The sequence below is a fragment of the Saccopteryx bilineata genome, chromosome 12 (genome assembly GCF_036850765.1).
Source record: "Saccopteryx bilineata isolate mSacBil1 chromosome 12, mSacBil1_pri_phased_curated, whole genome shotgun sequence".
Taxonomy (NCBI): domain Eukaryota; kingdom Metazoa; phylum Chordata; class Mammalia; order Chiroptera; family Emballonuridae; genus Saccopteryx; species Saccopteryx bilineata.
The window spans coordinates 9,122,319-9,142,244 of record NC_089501.1 but is presented as its reverse complement, the minus strand read 5'-3'; the positions used below and the strand labels follow the sequence as shown (position 1 = coordinate 9,142,244).

Genomic DNA, 19,926 nt, shown 5'->3' with positions numbered 1-19,926 from the left:
CCTATTCTACTCAAAGTCTTCCAAAAAATTGAAGAAGAAGCAATACTTCCAAACACATTTTATGAGGCCAACATAACCCTCATACCAAAACCAGGCAAGGATGGCACAAAAAAAAAAAAATAGACCATAAGGTAAGAATACTGTATAAGGAGGGTAGAGAAGATGGTAATTAAACAGGAGTGGTAAAATTGAGGGAGCTCAACAAAGAAATAAAGAATTGCCAGTGAGGACTCATGAAATAATTCTGTTCCCCACAGCCACTGTGAATCGGAATGGCCCTTCCTTCCCAGGCAGGCACTGTGAATCCTGGGTGAAGCCAGTAGCATAGTGGAGGGGAGGGGGTAAGAGGGTCTATCATGCCACAGGCGCCACTTGCAGAGGGGCGCCAAATGGTCTCCAAGACAAACAAGAAAAGCGTAGTAGAAGGGGAGGGGAGCTCCAATAAAGTGCCATGCCCCGGGCGCCAGTTATGTTCGATATGCCACTGGGTGAAGCATGGCTTCCATTTATTTTATGTGACTCAGCTGTTGTAGCCTCGTGAAATCCCATCTCTCTCTTACTGCCACACAGGTCACCTCAAAATAAATCTCTATCATTTGCGATAGGCTGATTTTCTGACAACCAAATATATTAACTACGCACTCACTATTTTCAATAGCTTCCACCTTTTCATCAAACAATTAAATAATTAACAATTGAAAATCTAGAGTAATATTATATTTTGTGGGGGAAAGGAGTGCAGAAATGGAGGAAAGGTTTATAAAGGGGGAATAATGGTAGGAAGTGTGAATGATGAGGATTTAGGATATTTGAGTTTCATTCAGGGGGCTGTTGAGATTTGCAGTAGGTTTATGGGATTGTGTTGCTAATTGGTTATCATATTTCTGTTAGGTGATTTTTTGTTTTATAGTTAATTAACCTGTAGCTGCTGGTACACACTACCCTAAGTAAAAAGAAGAAAAATCAGGTTTTAAATAAAATTCGTGTTCCAATGAGTGTTCTGGCAGTGAATGTGGCAGAAAGAAACTTCCTCGTTTCGTTCAGTCCTGCAGGTTTGCTCGGCACCCCTGTTACATAAATCACTGAGTGTTTTCTCAGTCTAGTTCCACTGGCCTCATGGGTGATGTTCTTCACAGATTCTTACAATAAATCAATTGACAATTCTATTTTTTTTGTGTGTGGCAACATCAAGTATATTACTAAAATGTGTTTCTATATACATCTATATGTAAATGATGTATACCTCTTCTTTTTCTTCTTCTTCTTCTTTCTTTTCATTTTCTTTTCTTTTTTCCTTCTCCTTTTCTTTCTTTGACTTGAGTAGAATGGAGTGGGCTGGGCTAGTGAGGGAGGTGGTCAGTTAAATCAGCCTTGTTAATCAGTCAATAACATCCCCTTGCTGTCTTGGCAGAGGCTGGGTGCGGACTACTATTCTTTTTACAGGCAGGTGCTGAGGCACATCCAGCACCTTCAAAAAGCATTGAATGGAATCAGAAGGGAAGACAAGATAGTGATACACTGCTCAATACTCCTGAGTCCCCGGTGGGGTGAAGATGAAAAAACAGACCCTGCTCTCTGCTGGAAGTTCTGGGGCAACCAGAATCACTCTGCAAGTGAAGATTCATGGCTAATTCTATTCTCAGCCAGAGGTGTGTGACAGCCAGGAAACCACCATCACAGTAGGGTACATTGTTTCTCCAGGAGGAGGGGCAGACTCACCACAGCATGCTCTTATTTTGGACCTCAAATCTCTGGAACTGTAATCATTTACCTCTTAAAAAGTTTGGGGCCACCTAGGATTCCAGCCTTCTAACAGATACTTTAGCTCACATTTGTTAATTTTGAGGTAAATCAGATAGATAAGCTTGAAAATTTGGACACAGTAATTTACAGATCACTTCTATTACCTGTTAAATCTAAAAATATGATAGTCTCCTGAATTGAGTAGGATGGGGCCAGTGATGAGCACACAGATCTTTAAGGGCATTCTTAGTTTTCCTGATATTTAGTTCACATATTTCAGTGGCATTAGACTCCATCCTTTTATGAAGGTTTTGCTTGGGCTCTTCCAAAGCAAAAACAAGTACTAATATATAGTCAGGGTTCATTCTCATTCCCAAATCTTCCAGATCTTTCATCTTTGTCACCACAAAGTTGTGACAGAAAGTACCCTAAGGCCAGTGGTGGGATTCAAATAATTTAACAATGGGTTCTCTGCCTTAATGACCATTTTAAGTATAAAAAAAGGTATACCACAAGGTGTTTTTTTATTTCATGCATTTAGTACTTAAATAAGAACAATAAAGGAGATATACAAAACTAGATTGTGTTATAAGAAAGAGTTCTAAAATATTAATTAAAAAATATTAACTAATACCTGACAAAAAACAATAAAACTTTTATGAAAGATATTTCCAAATTGCTTCTTGATTGGCATTTTCACTTGCAATTTTTTTCACCTATGGATGGAATGAACATTACTGTGGGAATTTAGAATACGCTGTTGCATAGATGAATGTTAAAAAAGAGTAAGTAATGTAAACGTGTGATTTCCACATTGGGCGGCTGCCCAGGCACCCACCTTAGGAGAACCCTGATTACAAGTGCCATTTTAACAACTGGTTTGCCAAACTCCACAAAAAATTAGGTATCAGTTCTGCCAAATCAGTGTGAACCAGCTGAATTCCACCACGGCCTAGGCATCTTGTCTTCTATGCCTACTTGTGTCAAATATATGATACTACCCACTTCTAAAGCTCAAATTCTGAAAACCACCATCTCTCAATTAAATGCTCCTGAGTATCCTGCACTCAAAACACAGGGGGCTGGTGTTAGATCTTCTGTATTACTAACCTGGGTTAAACCATGCTGAGCCTCATTTGATGTAGTTTCTTCTAAACCTTTACAACCAAATATGCATAAGGACTAAAAGAAATTGTTATAAATAATTCTTTAGTATAGATAGTCACATTATCTCTTTCAAGTCATTCTTTCTGGAATTCTTTTTCCATAGTCTGATATATTGTGACTTTATTTGAAGTCCCTCAGTTTTGGCACAGCTCACTTCCCACTCAGGAAGGCGAAAAACAGTACTCCCAGCTCATAGCATCTCTCTTAATCTCTTCTTCCAGTCCCTGGAAACTGGGAAACCACTAAATTTAAGCGGCAGCAGAAAAGGGAAAAGGTACATCCTTATGCATTTCTATATTCACACCCACCTTCTGTTTTATCACTGATTGTTTTAAATATCAATCATTTTAATATGATTTGAAATGAATAAGATCCTAATGACTCTGTCATGTCTATTTATATTAGACAGGTATACAGTTCAATCTACATAAATGTGCATGAATTCTTTAAAATAGAATACTAATGCATCATGCTGAAAAGACTATAGTAATCCCTCACCATATTGTGGAACTTTTTGTGGTCTCACTGTATCGCAGATTTTTAAATTGTATATATATAATTTTTTAAATAATTTTATTTAGACAATTAATTTTAACGGGGTGACATTGGTCTAATAGAACACATAGATTTAGAGAAAACATCTCCAGATCATTTTGATATTCGATTATGTTGTATACATACCCATCACCCAAAGTCAAATCGTTCTCCATCACCCTTCATTTGGCTTTCTTTCCCTTCCCCTCTCCCTGGAAACAACTGCACTCTTATCTATGTCCATGAGTCTCAATTTTGTGCCCCACCTATGTATGGAATCATACAGTTCTTAGTTTTTTCTGATTTACTTATTTCATTCAATATAATGTCATCAAAGTCCATCCATGTTGTCGTAAATGATCCTATGTCATCATTTCTTATGGCTGAATAGTATTTCATAGTATATATGTAAAACATTTTTTTTTATCCAGTCCTCTATTGAAGGGCTCTTTGGTTCTTTCCATGTGTTGGCCACCATGAACAATGCTGCGATGAATATGGGGCTGCATGTATCTTTACGTACTAATGATTTTGAGTTTTGTGGGTATATACCCAGTAGAGGGATTGCTGGGTCATATGGTAATTCTATTCTTAATTTTTTGAGGAACCACCATACTTTCTTCCATAATGGTTGTACTACTTTACATTCCCAACAACAGTGGATGAGTGTTCCTTTTTCTCCCCAGCCTCTCCAACATTTGTTATTCCCTGTCTTGTTGATAATAGTCAATCTAACAGGTGTGAGGTGGTATCTCATTGTAATTTTGATTTGCATTTCTCTAATAGCTAGTGAAGATGAATATCCTTTCATATATCTACTGGCCATTTGTATTTCTTCTTGGGAGAAGTGTCTGTTCATGTCTTCTTCCTTTTTTTTTTTTTTTTTTTTTTTGTGTGTGTGTATTTTTTTCTGAAGCTGGAAACAGGGAGAGACAGTCAGACAGACTCCCGCATGCGCCCGACTGGGATCCACCCGGCACGCCCACCAGGGGCGATGCTCTGCCCCTCCAGGCGTCTCTCTGTTGCGACCAGAGCCACTCTAGCGCCTGGGGCAGAGGCCGAGGAGCCATCCCCAGTGCCCGGGCCATCTTTGCTCCAGTGGAGCCTCGGCTGCTGTGGGAGGGGAAGAGAGAGACAGAGAGGAAGGAGGGGGGTGGTGGAGAAGCAGATGGGTGCTTCTCCTGTGTGCCCTGGCTGGGAATCGAACCCAGGACTTCTGCACGCCAGGCTGATGCTCTACCACTGAGCCAACCGGCCAGGGCCGTCTTCTTCCCATTTTTTTATTGGATTGTTTGATTGTTTGTTGTTGAGTTTTGTGAGTTCTTATATATTTTGGATATTAGCCTCTTATCTGAGCTGTCATTCAAAAATATCATCTCCCATTTATTTGGCTGTTTTGTTGTCAGTTTCTTTTGCTGCACAGAAGCTTCTTAGTCTGATGTAGTCCCATTCATTTATCTTTGCCTTCACTTCCCTTGCCTTTGGAGTCAAATTCATAAAATGTTCTCTATGGCCAAGGTCCATGAGTTTAGTACCTATGTTTTCTTCTATGTATTTTATTGTTTCAGATTTTATATTTAGGTCTTTGATCTATTTAGAATTAATTTTTTGTACAAGGAGACAAACCATAGTTGAATTTCATTCTTTTGCACATGGTATTCCAATTTTCCCAGCACCATTTATTGAAGAGGCTTTCTTTTCTCCATTGTGTGTTTTTGGCTCTTTTATCAAAGATGATTTGACCATATTTATGTGGTTTTATTTCTGGGCTCTCTATTCTGTTTCATTGGTATGAGTGTCTATTTTTCTGCCAATACCATGCTGTTTTGATTATCATGGCTCTGTAGTATAATTTGAAGTCAGGTATTGTAATGCTCCCAGCTTCATTTTTTTCCTTACAATTACTTTGGCTATTTGAAGTTTTTTATGGTTCTATATAAACCTGATAACTTTTTGTTCCATTTCTTTAAAAAATGATATTAAAATTTTGACTGGAATTGTATTAAATTTATATATTGCCTTGGGTAATATGGTCATTTTAACTATATTTATTCTTCCTATCCAAGAACAAGGAATATTTTTTATTTCATTGTGTTTTTTTATTTCCTTTAACAATGCTTTGTAGTTTTCATTATATGGGTTCTCTACATTCTTTGTTATTTTTATTCCTAGATATTTTTTTGTTGTTGTTGCAACCGTAAAAGGGATTATTTTTTAGTTCATTTTTTGAAGTTTTATTGTTGGCATATACAAAAGCAACTGACTTCTGTATGTTAATTTTGTATCCTGAAACCTTATTGTATTGGTTTATTGTTCCTATTACTCTTTCTGTAGAGTCGTTGGAGTTTTCTATATAGAAAATCATATCAACTGCAAAAAGTGAAACCTTTACTTCTTCATTCCCCAACATGAATGCCTTTTATTTCTTTCTCTTGTCTGATTGCTCTGGCTAGAATTTCCAGCACTATGTTGAATAGGAAGGGAGAGAGTGGGCAACCTTGTCTTGCTACTGATTTTAGAGAAAAAGTTTTCAGTATTTTGCCATTTAATATGATGTTAGCTAATGGTTTGTCATAAATGGTCTTTATTATATTGAGATATTTTTCTTCTATACCCATTTTGTTGAGCATTTTAAACATAAAATGATGTATTTTATCGAGTGCCTTTTCTGCATCTATTGATAGGATCATATGGTTTTTGTTCTTTGTTTTGTTGATATGGTGTATTACATTAATTGTTTTATGTATGTTGAACCATCCTTGTGATTCTGGGATGAATCCCACTTGATCATGGTGAATTATTTTTTTAATGTGTTGTATTTGGTTTGCTATTTTGTTTAGGATTTTTGCAACTGTATTCATTAGAGATATTGGTCTGTAGTTTTCTTTTTTTGTGTTGTCCTTACCAGGTTTTGGTATAAGGTTATGTCGGCTTCATAAAATGTGTTCGGAAATATTGCTTCTTCAATTTTTTGGAAGACTTTAAGTAGGATCTGAACCAAATCTTCTTTGAATGTTTGATAGAATTCACTAGTATAGCCATCAGGCCCTGAACTTTTACTTTTTGCATGGTTTTTGATAGTTGTTTCTATTTCCTCTCTATTTATGGGTCTGTTTAGACTTTCTGCTTCATCATGATTCAATCTAGGAAGATTATATTATTTTAGGAATTTATCCATTTCTTCTAGATTGTTAAATTTAGTGGCATATAGTTTTTCATAGTATTCTATTGTACAATAATCCTTTGTATATCTATGATATCTGTGGTGATTTCTTCTCTTTCATTTTGGACTTGGTTTATATGAGTCATTTCTCTTTTTTCTTTAGTGAGTCTTGCCAAGGGTTTGTCAATTTTGCTGATTTTTTCTAAGAGCCAGCTTCTTGTTTTATTGATTCTTTCTATGGTTTTGCTGTTCTCTATTTCATTTATTTCTGCTCTAATATTTATTATTTCCTTTCTTCTGCTGGTTTTGGGTTGCCTTTGTTCTTCATTTTCTAGTTCCTTAAGATGTGATGTTAAGTTGTTTACTTGGGATCTCTCTAGTTTGTTCATATAAGCCTGTAATGATATGAACTTCCCTCTCATCACTGCTTTTGCTGCATCCCAGAGATTCTGATATGTCATGTTGTCATTTTTGTTTGTCTGTATATATCTTTTGATCTCTGCTTTTATTTCTTCTTTGACCCACTCGTTTTTTAGAAATATGTTGTTTAATTTCCTCTTTTTTGTGGGTTTGTTTACTACTTTTTTGAAGTTGAATTCTAGTTTTAAATCTTTATGGTCAGAGAATATGCTTGGTATAATTTCAATCTTTCTGAATTTGTTGATGTTAATTTTGTGTCCCAACATATGGTCAATTCTTCAGAATGTTCCATGTACACTGGAGAAAAATGTATACTCTGATGTTTAGGGATAAAATGTCCTGTAGATGTCTATCGTATCTAATTGTTCTAGTGTTTTGTTTAAGGCCAATATTTCCTTATTAGTTTTATTTGGACGAACAATCTAGAGCCCTCAGTGGTGTACTGAGGTCCCAAAGTATGATTGTATTTTTGTCAGGTTTTTTTTGATCAGTTAATATATGTCTTATATATGATATTTTGGTGCTCCTTGGTTTGGTGCATATATATTAAGAAGTGTTTTATCTTCTTGATTCAATGTCCCTTTTATCATTATGAAATGACCATCTTTGTCTCTGATAACCTTTGTTGTCTTATAGTCAGCATTGTTAGATATGAGTATGACTACATCTACTTTTCTTTGGATATTATTTGCTTAAAGAATCATTTTCCAGCTTTTCACTTTGAGTCTATTTTTATCCTTGTAGCTTAGATGTATTTCTTGAAGGCAGCATACAGTTGGATTTTCTTTTTTGATCCATTGTGCTACTCTGTCTTTTTATTGGTGAGTTCAATCCACTTATGTTTAATGTAATTATTGACACTTGAGAGTTTCCTATTGCCATTTTATATAGTGCTTTCTAATAGCTGTATTTCTTGTTTGGTTCTTCTCTTGTTTTTCTGTCATTTCTTTTTATTGGGTTGTATTCCATACTTCTTTCCTGTGTTTCTTTTTTTTTCTTTTTTTTTTTCAAGCTGTGTGTTTCAGTGGTGGTATTTTCAGGGGTGGTTACCATTAGGTAATTAAAATATATATCATATTCATTATAATCCATTATCTCATGAGTGCTTCTGCACTCCATCCTACTTTGTTACTGCAAATTTAGGTCTTCTCCCCTTTTTTTGTTTTTGTTGTCACAGATTATTTTTGTTTATATTATGCTCTTCTTAGAGATTTTAGTTTTGATTTTGTTTTGTTTTGTTCTTTATATCTAGTCAAATATCTCATCTTGTGAATGTTTTTATTCTTTTTCATATTTTAAGAAAATCTTTAATGGATATAGTATTCTTGGCTAGAACTTTCTCTCTTTCTCTACTTTAAATTTTGGGGTCCACTCTCTTCTGGTTAGCAAAGTTCTGCTGAGAAATCTGATGGTAACCTAATGGCCCTTCCTTTATATGTTGTAGTCTTCTTTTCCTTGGCTGCCTTGAGGATTTTTTCCTAGTCATTGATTTTTGATAATTTCATTATGATGTGCCTTGAAGTAGGTCTGTTTGGATTAAGGTAACTTGGTTTTCTGTTTTCTTCTTGTATTTGAGGCTTTAATTCTTTCCACAAAATTCTCATCGATTATTTGTTTGAATATGTTCTCCATTCTTTTTTCTGTCTCTTCTCTTTCTGATATACCCATTATTCTTATATTGCTCTTTCTGATGGAGTCAAACAATTCTGGTAGGGCTTTCTCATTTTTTTAAATTCGTGAGTCTCTCTTCTCTCTGTAGTATCTCTAGTTTCCTGTCTTCTATGTCACTAATTTTCTCTTTTAGATGGCCTGTTCTATTAGCTAGGCTTGTCACCTCATTTTCCAGTTCAGGTATTGAGTTTTTCATCTCTGTTTGGTTCCTTTTAATAGTTTAATTTCCTTAATGAAGTATTCTTTTTGTTCATTAAATTGTTTTTTGAGCTCACTAAATTGCCTTTTAAAGCTTTCTTGTGTTTCACTGAGTATTTTTAGGACTTCAATTCAGAATTCCCTGTCATTTACTCCAAGGTTTCCATGTAATTAAATTTTTTTCAAGAGATTTTTCATCATCTATCTGAGCTACATCACTGTCTTTTGTATCCATGATATTTGGTTTCTTTTTTCTTGATGGTATTTGAGAGTGGCATTGTTAATAACATTAATAAGAAATAATTAAGAAAGTAAAATAAAAGTTAAGAAAATACAGTGAAAAATGAAAATTCTATAATAATAAGTGGAACAAAAACTACAGAGATCAAAGAGCAGAAACTGAGGAGAGATGACAAGATAAAGAAAATGTGTAGTCAAAAACAAGCAAATGTCACAAAGAAAAATATGAGTCCGAAATATAATATTTTGATGATAAGTGATGATCAGATGATAGCAAATTTTTTTTTAAAAAAGAAGAGAAAATAATAAAGGAGAAGAAATTAGAAGGGAGAATAAAGAGAAAGAAAGAACAAAAAATAGAATACAAAACAAAGTGAAAGAAAAAGAAAAAAGAAATAAAAAGCAGAAGTAAAGGTTTCTGAAATGAAACCCTCACGGAAAAACATGAAAAATGTACCAACTATGGATAATATAGTTTTAAAGGAAAAGAAAAAAGAATTTTAAAAAATGACAAAAACCGTTAAAATATAATTTTTTCCCCCGGTTTTGAAATGGAACTTCTTCCTTTTTTTCGGCAGGTGGCGCCATACTAGTAGTTTTGCCTCTGTGGGGCTCTTGGGCAGAGGTCTGCTCATGTGTCCCCGTGGCAATGACATAGGCTGGGCCTCCGTCCAGGGTTTGTTAGGTCTTTGCAATTATCTGGCCCTAGTAATGGCAGTCTCAGTTTTTCCTCTCTGCACATCCCTCCCACTGGAGCTAGCTGCCCAGCCTGGAGACTTAGCTGTGGGGTTCACCTCAGCTACTGTCCTCGCAGAAAGGGAATCTATGCACAGCCAGGTCTCCCTTCCAGCACCGCTCATAGCACAGTTCTGGGGAAGGCAGTGGGAACCAGAGCCGCCAGCACCAGCAGGCAGGGCAGGGCACAGACCAAGGGCTAAGTTCGTTTATGTTACACACAGGCAAAATTCTATGGGCTGGCGGCCTTATCTGGCAGGCTTCAGCACCTCGTGGTTTTCATCTCTATAGGCTTTTCCCGCTTGCGCTGATTGGTAGCCTGTGACAGGCCACATGTGTGTCCAGCCCCCACGACTGCACACAGACTTTTGCAGCCGCTGTTCAGGCACCCAGCCTGGGCATTCTCAGGCCAAAGGTCTTGTTCCATGTGCGCACCCGGCACTGAAGATTGTGGAGCCGGTAATGCCCAAAGATGCTGGTGCCCCCGCAGGTGCCCAGTGCTGGGGCTCGTGGAGCTGGAGGTGCCCAAAAATGCTGGTGCTCACAGAGGTGCCTGGTGTTGTTAGTTTGGGGCAAAGCACTTCCGCCTGAACGTGTGAGCCCACTCGCTCCCCATGCTGGTGATGCTAGGTGGAGCCTGGCACTCCTGCGCTCACCCGGTGCAGGGGATCGTGGAGCCAGGAGTACCCAAAAAGGCTGGTGCTCATGCAGGTGCCCAGCATTGTTAATCTCGGGCAAAAGCACCTCACCGGCACATGCGCACCCGCTGGTTCCTGGTGCTGGTGATGTTAGGTGGAGTTGCTAGTGCTGCTGAGAATACACAAAGATACTGGCGCCAGCCCACGTGGGCACCCTGTGCTGGTAATTTTAGGTGGATCCCACCACCCTGCACACCCAGTGTCCACGATCTCAGGCCAAGCTGATGTTTGGGTGCCTGCCCTGAGCACCATCCCTATTAGTTCAGCCTCTCCTCTTCGCTCGGGTCCAAACAAAAGTGCCTCTACCTCAGATCAGCACAGAAAGCGAAATGCCCTGTGCTCCGTCTTATATATTCTGCCACTTTTTCACCCAATCATACCTTTGTCTGGTGTGTGTAAATTTGGGGTGCTCCTAAGGTTTTGTTTTCTTTTTCCTCTGTGTTTAGTTGGTAAATTTGTTGAAATTTCAAGGGGAAAGTTTGAGAGAATCTCTCATACTGCCATTTCTCTGGCGTCACTCCTATATCTAATTTTGTATCACGGATTTTGTGCTATATTGCTGGATTTTGTGGTATATAGATGTTCTTATATATTTATTATTTGAATTATTTTTGTGGTAAAATAAGCATTTTATAGCCTAAAAATTAAAAATTGTATAAAATATATAAAAAATTAAAACATATTAAAATAATATTAAATCAAAATAAAGCCTTAAAATATATATAAATAGTAAAATAAATATAAGGTCGCCACTTTGCAGATTTTCGTCTCTCGCAGTGGGTTCTGAAACTTAACCCCCGCGATAGGCAGGAGACCACTGTATCTCAAAAGAGATATTTTAAAATAATGTACCTGAATTTTTAACTACTATTACACTTCACACATAGGTGAAATGATCTGAAATCATCAAGCACTCTCCATTATTTGGGGTCACAGAGTTTCTGACATTTTGAGGCAGAGGAAATCAGTAGGGGGCACTTCTTACTATTCCACATTTCTGTTTTTTAAGTCTGCATCTATCAACACAAATTATGCTCTCTTACTTTTTAAAATCAGGCGTTAGTTCTCAGGAGACTTGAAACTGATAGAACAGATACTACACTTGATCTTAGCCAAAAGGCTGAGAAGCAGTTTCTCTCAGGGGACTTTAAACAATTACTAAGATGTGTTTTAAATTTTAAATACTCAGAGTGCTTATCTATGATTGAATATCATTACCAGCAATAAATCAAGTCTGCGGTAGCTGCACACATACACAAAGTAAACAATTAAATCTCCTGATATTCAGAGTGCAGGGAAATATAATTCAGTCTTGATATTTTGATTAAAACAAGCTCTCAAGTGTAAAGTGTAATTTTTATATATTTTTTTCATTTTTCTTTTTTTTTTTTTTTTTTTTTCTATTTTTCTGAAGCTAGAAACCAGGAGAGACAGTCAGACAGACTCACGCATGCGCCCGACCGGGATCCACCCGGCACGCCCACGGGGGGGGGGGGGGCGATGCTCTGCCCCTCCAGGGCGTCGCTCTGCCGCGACCAAAGCCACTCTAGCGCCTGGGGCGGAGGCCAAGGAGCCATCCCCAGCGCCTGGGCCATCTTTGCTCCAATGGAGCCTTGGCTGTGAGAGGGGAAGAGAGAGACAGAGAGGAAGGAGAGGGGGAGGGGTGGAGAAGCAAATGGGCGCTTCTCCTGTGTGCCCTGGCCGGGCATGGAACCTGGGACCTCTGCACGCCAGGCCGACGCTCTACCACTGAGCCAACCGGCCAGGGCCCATCTTTCTTTTTTTAATTGAATTTATTCGAGTGACATTGGTTAACAAAATTATATGTTTTAGGTGCATAATTCTATACTACTTCATCTGTATATTGCATTGTGTATTCATCAAATCAAGCCTCCTTTCATCACCATTTATCCCCTCTATATGTTCTTCTACCTCCCCCAACCCCCCTTCCCAGAATGTAAAAGTCACTGAATGACAGCAAATCAATTAAGGATTCAATTTTGTGTCAAATTCCAGTTTATGCCAAGTCCTTTGAAAAGCACCAATAACTAGTTTTGATAAACTGTACATGCTGACCCAAAATTCCTTTTCCATTTATGTAATTTTATTAAACCATGTCTGTATCAAATTGTCAAAAAAAGAGTTGATGGCTAGCTATCATGCTTCAAAATGATTCTAATTCCAGGTTCAGTATTTCTCTACTACCAATATCCAAAATATTTATTGAGGTCTATTATGTTAAAAGTATCTTTCATTCCAACATTCTTGACTCTCTTGCTTATAATTCAGGTCGTCAACACTGCAAGAGAGCTTTTCTATTGAAAATGTCAAAGTCAGTAAGTGCTGTCAGATTTCTGCTCTTGAAGTGAGCTATCAACTTTGTTATTATAAGCTGGTTATTTCAGAGTGAGAGTTAAGGTTTGAAATGACCATGAAAAATGTGTTCCCTTTACCTCTGATAGTTACATTTTAAGTTGATGTGTATGAGGAACATACTATTACATGTATTTTGAACTAAGACAAGTTTTGCTCCCCAACTCAAGATTAGTTTGTCATGAAAATCTAAGATATTGTTTTGCCAGCACTGTCTCTTACTTTTCCAAGAATGTGCTACTGTCACCATAGCCATTCCATACAAATGGTTCCCTAGAGAGATGACATTCTTGCCTGACCTGACCCCATGTCCCCATTTGATTGGCCCAGTTTACAAACTTCATTTAATCTGGGCCAAGTAAAGCCTCTCCCAAGAATGTTTCTGGACTAAAACTGAGAATGTAGGTCAGTCTTTTGTGTTGGTGGAAGATACAATATGGAAAACTGATGAATCATTGGTGGCTCTGTTTAACATTTTGTGGAACAAATTAAAAATAATAATGGTAACATATAAACATCAGAGATGAGAAACATTGTATCCTGGTGGCATTCAAGTGCCTGGTCACAACTGCTTTTGAACCAGCTGCTTTTCTGAAGTTTGGTTGTTCAATTTTTTCATGGATTCTGGGAAGTATTCAATAATTCTGAGTTTGATTATGGTCAGTCATAACCAAAGAGTCCGGTTCTTACAATGGGAGGAACAAAAATTTGGGTATGACTTAATCCAATTAGGGTGGGATTGAGTATCTTTTTAAAGGCCAGATATTGGATTCCAATGATTCAATGGGTACACTTTCATTAATATGTATGATTTTTCAAGGTCATGAAGCAGTTGGTTAAACTACTGCCTGTCACCTCTTAGATTCAGATCAACTAATCACTGAGACGTGAGCCTTAGGAAACTGTTGTTGTCCCTATTACTTCTTTCAGAGTTTATAAGAATGAGTTACAAAGATGCAAGGCTAATCTCATCTAAAAGTTGACAGGGAACAAAAGACAGATGATGTAGTTCTATTAAAAGAAAATAATTCTTCATGGCCTCCAATAACCTGAGGCCACTGAAGATCAGGTAATGATGTGACCTAATGAGCTGCCACAAACTATTTCATCCTAAAGTAGTGAATGGAAAGACCAAACATTGGCTCTCAGCAATTGGAATAGATGTATTCCAGAGGTCCAGCATTATAAGCAATCCTAATCTTACCACTTACATGGCAAAGTTAACCCTAGGCTCCTATTCCCCCTTGAACCCACTAAAGTGATAGTTAAGAGGAATAAAATGATATAACCTCAATGGCAAAAGAAATGGGAGACAAGACAATCACAAGGAAAATTTTTAATAAAATTTTTGAGGAAAAAAATGGAGTCAGAACTAACTAACATAACAGAGCTGAGAAATTTTTAACTTATAGAAACAGGATATTTATAGGATACTGACCAGAAATAAGCCAACACACCTCCACAGCACCCATGAAAGTTACAGGGCTTGGAGATAGGAGGTAAATGTTAGGTGTGAAATTGAGCACAGGTGGATTTATTGACAGTTTAAATGGAGAGTGGTTGGATTTCCCAGCTCTCTTCCCCAATCAAGTAGAACACTAGTTTCCCAAAAGAAAATGAAAGACTTATTCTTTGAGGAAACTTAAGCAGACAGATCCAGACTGAAGAATGCAAGACTGTGACAAGTATAAGAATTAATAAAAGTGTACATATTGCCTGACCTGTGGTGGCGCAGTGGATAAAGCATCTACCTGGAACGCTGAGGTTGCTGGTTCAAAACCCTGGGCTTGCCTAGTCAAGGCATATATGGGAGTTGATGCTTCCTGCTCCTCCCTCCCCCTTCTCTCTCTCTCTCTCTCTCCTCTCTAAAAATTAATAAAAGAAAAATTTTTTTAAAGTGTACATATTGACTCCAAAGCCTTTGTTACCAGAATTCTCAGGAGAAATTGAATAACTCATAATAAATGATATCTACATAATTATTTTTGGCATCCTTCAACAAAAAGGCAAATTCAATATCTGCACATCCTACAGTAAACTCTATGAGTCAAGCAGCTTGATGGACATTATACACAACTTTCAACTCACTTTTTAGTAACTCTTAATTATGAATAGACAGCTAAGGATCACCAGACATTTAAGGAAAATTTCAAATATATAAAATAAACACCAATTAAAAAAGAAATTAGAGGAAGAAAAAACAATAATACCAGAAAAATAATGTAATCTTAGAATTAATAACCTGAGAGAGGTAATGAGAGTGACAACTGCTTATGGAGGCTTTCACTATGGGTCAAATAAGGTTCTAAGCACTTTAAGTGCATTAATTAATTGAATAATCACAACATCCCTATGATGAAAGTTATAGCCTATTTTATAGATGAGGAAATTTAGTGTAAGTTTACACAACCAGTAACTGACAGAGCTGGGATTTAAGTGCAGGTGGTTTGGCTATAGGTAAACCTCTAAACCACACACTATGACACAGTGTAAGAAATTATTCTGTGTCGGTGAAACAAGTCTCATCCATCTGAGAACAGCTCTTGGAAATGAAAAGATGCTAGTCATAATTCAGAATACAATAGAAGATTCAAAAGATAATTTCAAGAAACCTCCCAGGAAACTGAATAAAAAGAAATAAGATAAATGAAAATGATGATAAAATTCGGGACTTAGTATATCGGATCCAATATTTGAGTAGAGTTCCAAAAAGAAAAATTTTGATAATAATAATGATAACACAATATTAGAAGAGTTTCCAAGACTTGCTATTCATAACAAACTCCTTTCCACAACTGGGAATGTGTTAATAAGGTGACATTTGGAGAGCACCTAAAGATGGGGACTTGTTGCCAGGAGAACCAACCCGATAATAGAGGGTTGGAACTTTTAGTCCTGCTCCCTGATTTCTAGGGGAGGGAGAGAAGCCAGAGTTTGAATTGATAACCAGTGGCCGATATGGCCAATGATTTAATCAGCCATGGCTATGTAGTAAAGCTAAAAAGAGGGTTTGGGAAATCTTCCAGGTTGGTGAACTGGAACGCTTCCAGGTGCCACAGTGCCAGGCCCCAAACTCCATGAAAACAGGTGCCCTTTTATTTGAAACATAGCCTTGCCTGACCAGGCGGTGGCAGAGTGGATAGAGCACCAGCCTGAGATGCAGAGGACCCAGGTTCAAAACCCCGAGATCACCAGCTTGAGTGTGGGTTCACTGACTTGAGCGTGGGATCATAGACATAATCCCATGGTCGCTGGCTTGAGCCCACAGGTTGCTGGCTTGAGCAAGGGGTCATAGGCTAACCTGGAGCCCCCCGCCCCCTCCAGTCAAGGCACAAATGAGAAAGCAGTCAATGAACAACTAAGGTGCTGCAACAAAGAATTGATGCTTCTCATCTCTCCCTTCATGTGTGTCTGTCCTTATCTGTCTGTCTGCCCTCTCACTGCCTTTGTCTCTGTCTCTTTGTGTCTCTGTTTCTGTTCCTAAAAGAAAAAAGAAAGAAAGAAAGAAAGAAAGCTGGCCCTGTGTATCTATCTGTATGGCGCACTAACCGGCTGTGCCACTGAAGCGTATCTCTTAATCTGGCTGCTGATTCATATCCTTTAATCTCCTCTGTAATAATCTGGTAATCAAGTGGGTAAAAAGATTATCTGAATTCTGTGAGCTGCTCTAGCAAATTAATTGAACCTAAGGAGCTACTAATATAGCCAGTCGGGCAGCAGCACAGGTAAAACCTGGGCTTGCTATTGGCATCTGAAGTGGAAGGCAGCCTTGTGGAACAGAGCTCTTAACCAGGAATCTGATGCTATCTCCGGGTATCGAGTCAAATAAAGGACACCCAATTGATGCCAGAGAATTTCTTGTTACTGTGGGAATTCCCTTCACACATTGGTATTGGTTCCAGAACCCTTACAACCAGAACCCAACATAGAGACAACAGTGAAGGAAAGCTTCAAAGTGAGAAGCTATGAGCCAAGTGCAGAAAGCACTTTCTCAGATCAGAGCTCAATGATGGTGCCAGAAAATAATGAATGAGCGAATAAAGAAATATATAAAGTGTTTTGAGCATTTGTAAAAATACTACTAAAAAATTATAGTAAAATGTTTTAGGATTTGTTAAAAAATCAGTGTCCAATACATACAGTTTAGAAAATAAAAAATTAGTATTGAAATATTAAATATATGGAATAAGACTAACTACTGGACTCATTAGTGAACATGTTTATGTGGTCATCAGAATAAAACAATGAATATTAATTTAACCCAAGTTTAAGTTATGATTATATTGGTTGGCTAGAGGGAAAAAAGAGGATGCCTTGTAAAAGAGCTAATGCCTCAACTACCATGACAGGATGTTGTAAATAAAGTTTATTTAGTCTAAGTCAAAAGGGAGCTGCATAAATATTTTTTTTGTGTATATATATATATATATATATATATATATATATATATGTAAATCCCAGGAAAAATAACTGAGTTAAAAGTATCCACGTCTAGAAGTGGGGTTAAGGCTAGAAAGAAATGGAGAAGAAAGTCTGAACATGAACTTTTTATTAATTCTTTGATTTACAAACTATGTGATGATACTACTTTGATAACGCTAAAAATTAAATTTTGTGAATTGCACTCAACTAGAATCCTTCGTAGCAACATCGCAGGGCATCCCATTATCTCCCCCTGCCAAACCTCTGGTCTCCTTTCCATGATCTGTGAATGGCAGAGCCACAGCTTAGTACTAAGATACAAAAATTCTAAGTGCAGAATACAGATTCAAAAAGCTTAGCTGGACATAATTTCTGACAATATTAGATTATGCAATCCTCCAAGTTTAAATTAATAAGAAATTGACTAGGATATTTAGTTGTACTGCCAAAAAGAAACAACAATAACAAGTAAGTCTGTGATTGTTCAAGAACCTAGGCAATGCCCAAGTTTAAGCGGCCTGACTAGTGAGAAGGGGCCGTCAGGTCCACACAGCCTGAGTGAAAAATTTGACCTTCAGGCCCTTTAACAATGCTGCCGCGAACCAGTGCGGCTTGTAATTCTGGGTCTTGAGGGAGAACGGTGAGGAATTATGAAAACAGACTCATTGAGAAAGAGGGTGGGATCCAGAAGCCTCTTCAATGCTAATGGCAATATCCAAATGCCCCATACCCCCAGTTTGCTTTATTAATAACCATATGCAAATAAGGAAATCTTTGATACAAAGTTACACATCTGAGGCAAAAACAGGAACTCTCTTAAGGCATAAACAGGAATCTCCCCACCATGCATAAGTGAAATCAGCCAACATCAGAACAAATAAAGAGTGAGAGCAAGGGCCTGTAAATTGCTTCCAGCAACTTAAGCAAGCAAGTGAATGGGTGCAAATATTCAGCTTCATAGCCAATATAGAGGTGGTGAAGGGGGAAACTTAGGCTTTTGCTAAGCCGGGAATGTACAAAGGCTTTTTGCCATTTGCAGTCTACTACACCATGCCATGAGAATAGTAGAAAAGGAATGTGTGCTGCTAAGGGACCCTAGGGAGCTTGAAAGACAAAGACTCAGAGATGTCCATGAGGTTTTCAGATCCTGGTATGTGGTCTTTAAACTATTTTACACTCCTAAAATTTTGAAAAGTTATGTGCGTTGGCATTTAATATTAATATTATTAATTAAGACTAATTGATATTTAATGTTTTTCTTAATAAGTTTCAATTATTGCAAGTAATATAATCCCTGGTATATTGTAAATATTGACAACTTAAACTAAAAATACATCATTGTCTAAACTTTTTCATCAAATTTACATGGTTTAAATAATCCAGTTATTGGCATATTGCCCATATTCATTTTCAAAGAGGAGGGAAAGACAGGAACCTCGAGCTGCTCCTGAATGTGCCCTGACTGGGATCGAACCGGCAATCTCCATGTTCTGGGATGATGCTCCAACCAACTGAGCTATCCGGCCAGGGCCTAATTTTTATTGATTTTTATAAAAGTAGAGAAAGGGGAGAAAAAGGGAACCATTTGTTGTTTCATTCAGTCGTGCATTTTTTGGTTGCCTCCCATGTGTGCCCTACCAAGGATTAAACCTGCAACCTTATTGTTTCAGGACGACACTTAACCAATTGAGGTAACCGGCCAGGGCCTGGATTCCCATTTTGATATTTTAGAATAAAATAAAACTCTTAGATTACTTTCAACTGACTGCAATGGACTGTCAAAACCATGGAGATTTTATATCTATTATCACTCATTTTTAAAAATGCATGAACATATCTGTCTTTAACAGTCAGAAATTTTACATTCCTTCCCTACTTGAACTCATCTTTCACTCTGTAGAATGAAAGGTATTTGTGATATATTTTTCCAATAAAGGGCCTGTATCCAAAGTATATAAAGAACTGCAAACCAATAAGACAAAGGGGGGTGGGGGACTGGCGCTGGGCATGATGTGGCGTGTAGAGGCTGATGGCTGGTATTGAGTTGCATACTTGAAGCCTATATGGTTTGGCAAACCATGTCAACCCAATAATTTTTTTTTTACAGGGACAGAGAGAGTCAGAGGGGGATAGATAGGGACAGACCGACAGGAACGGAGAGAGATGAGAAGCATCAATCATAGTTTTCGTTGTTACACCTTAGTTGTTCATTGATTGCTTTCTCATATGTGCCTTGACCGTGGGCCTTCAGCAGACCAAGTAACCCCTTGCTCGAGCCAGCAACCTTGAGTCCAAGCTGGCAAGCTTTTGCTCAAACCAGATGAGCCCGCGCTCAAGCTGGCGACCTCGGGTCTCGAACCTAGGTCCTTCCGCATCCCAGTCCTATGTTCTATCCACTGCACCACCGCCTGGTCAGGCCAACCCAATAATTTTAAAATAAATTTTTAATAAAGAGCTCAATTGAAAAATGGAGAAATCACTTGAACAATCCCTTGATTAAGCATTATAATTATACATACTAAAAGCACAAGCAATACCACTATATACCCTCAAAGAAAGAAA

At 37.8% G+C, this 19,926-nt stretch overlaps 1 pseudogene; it reads right to left on the bottom strand.

Moving 5' to 3' along the window:
- Nucleotides 1–11,572: 11,572 nt before the first annotated feature.
- LOC136316557 (U2 spliceosomal RNA) lies at nucleotides 11,573–11,701 on the bottom strand (annotated as a pseudogene).
- Nucleotides 11,702–19,926: the final 8,225 nt, after the last annotated feature.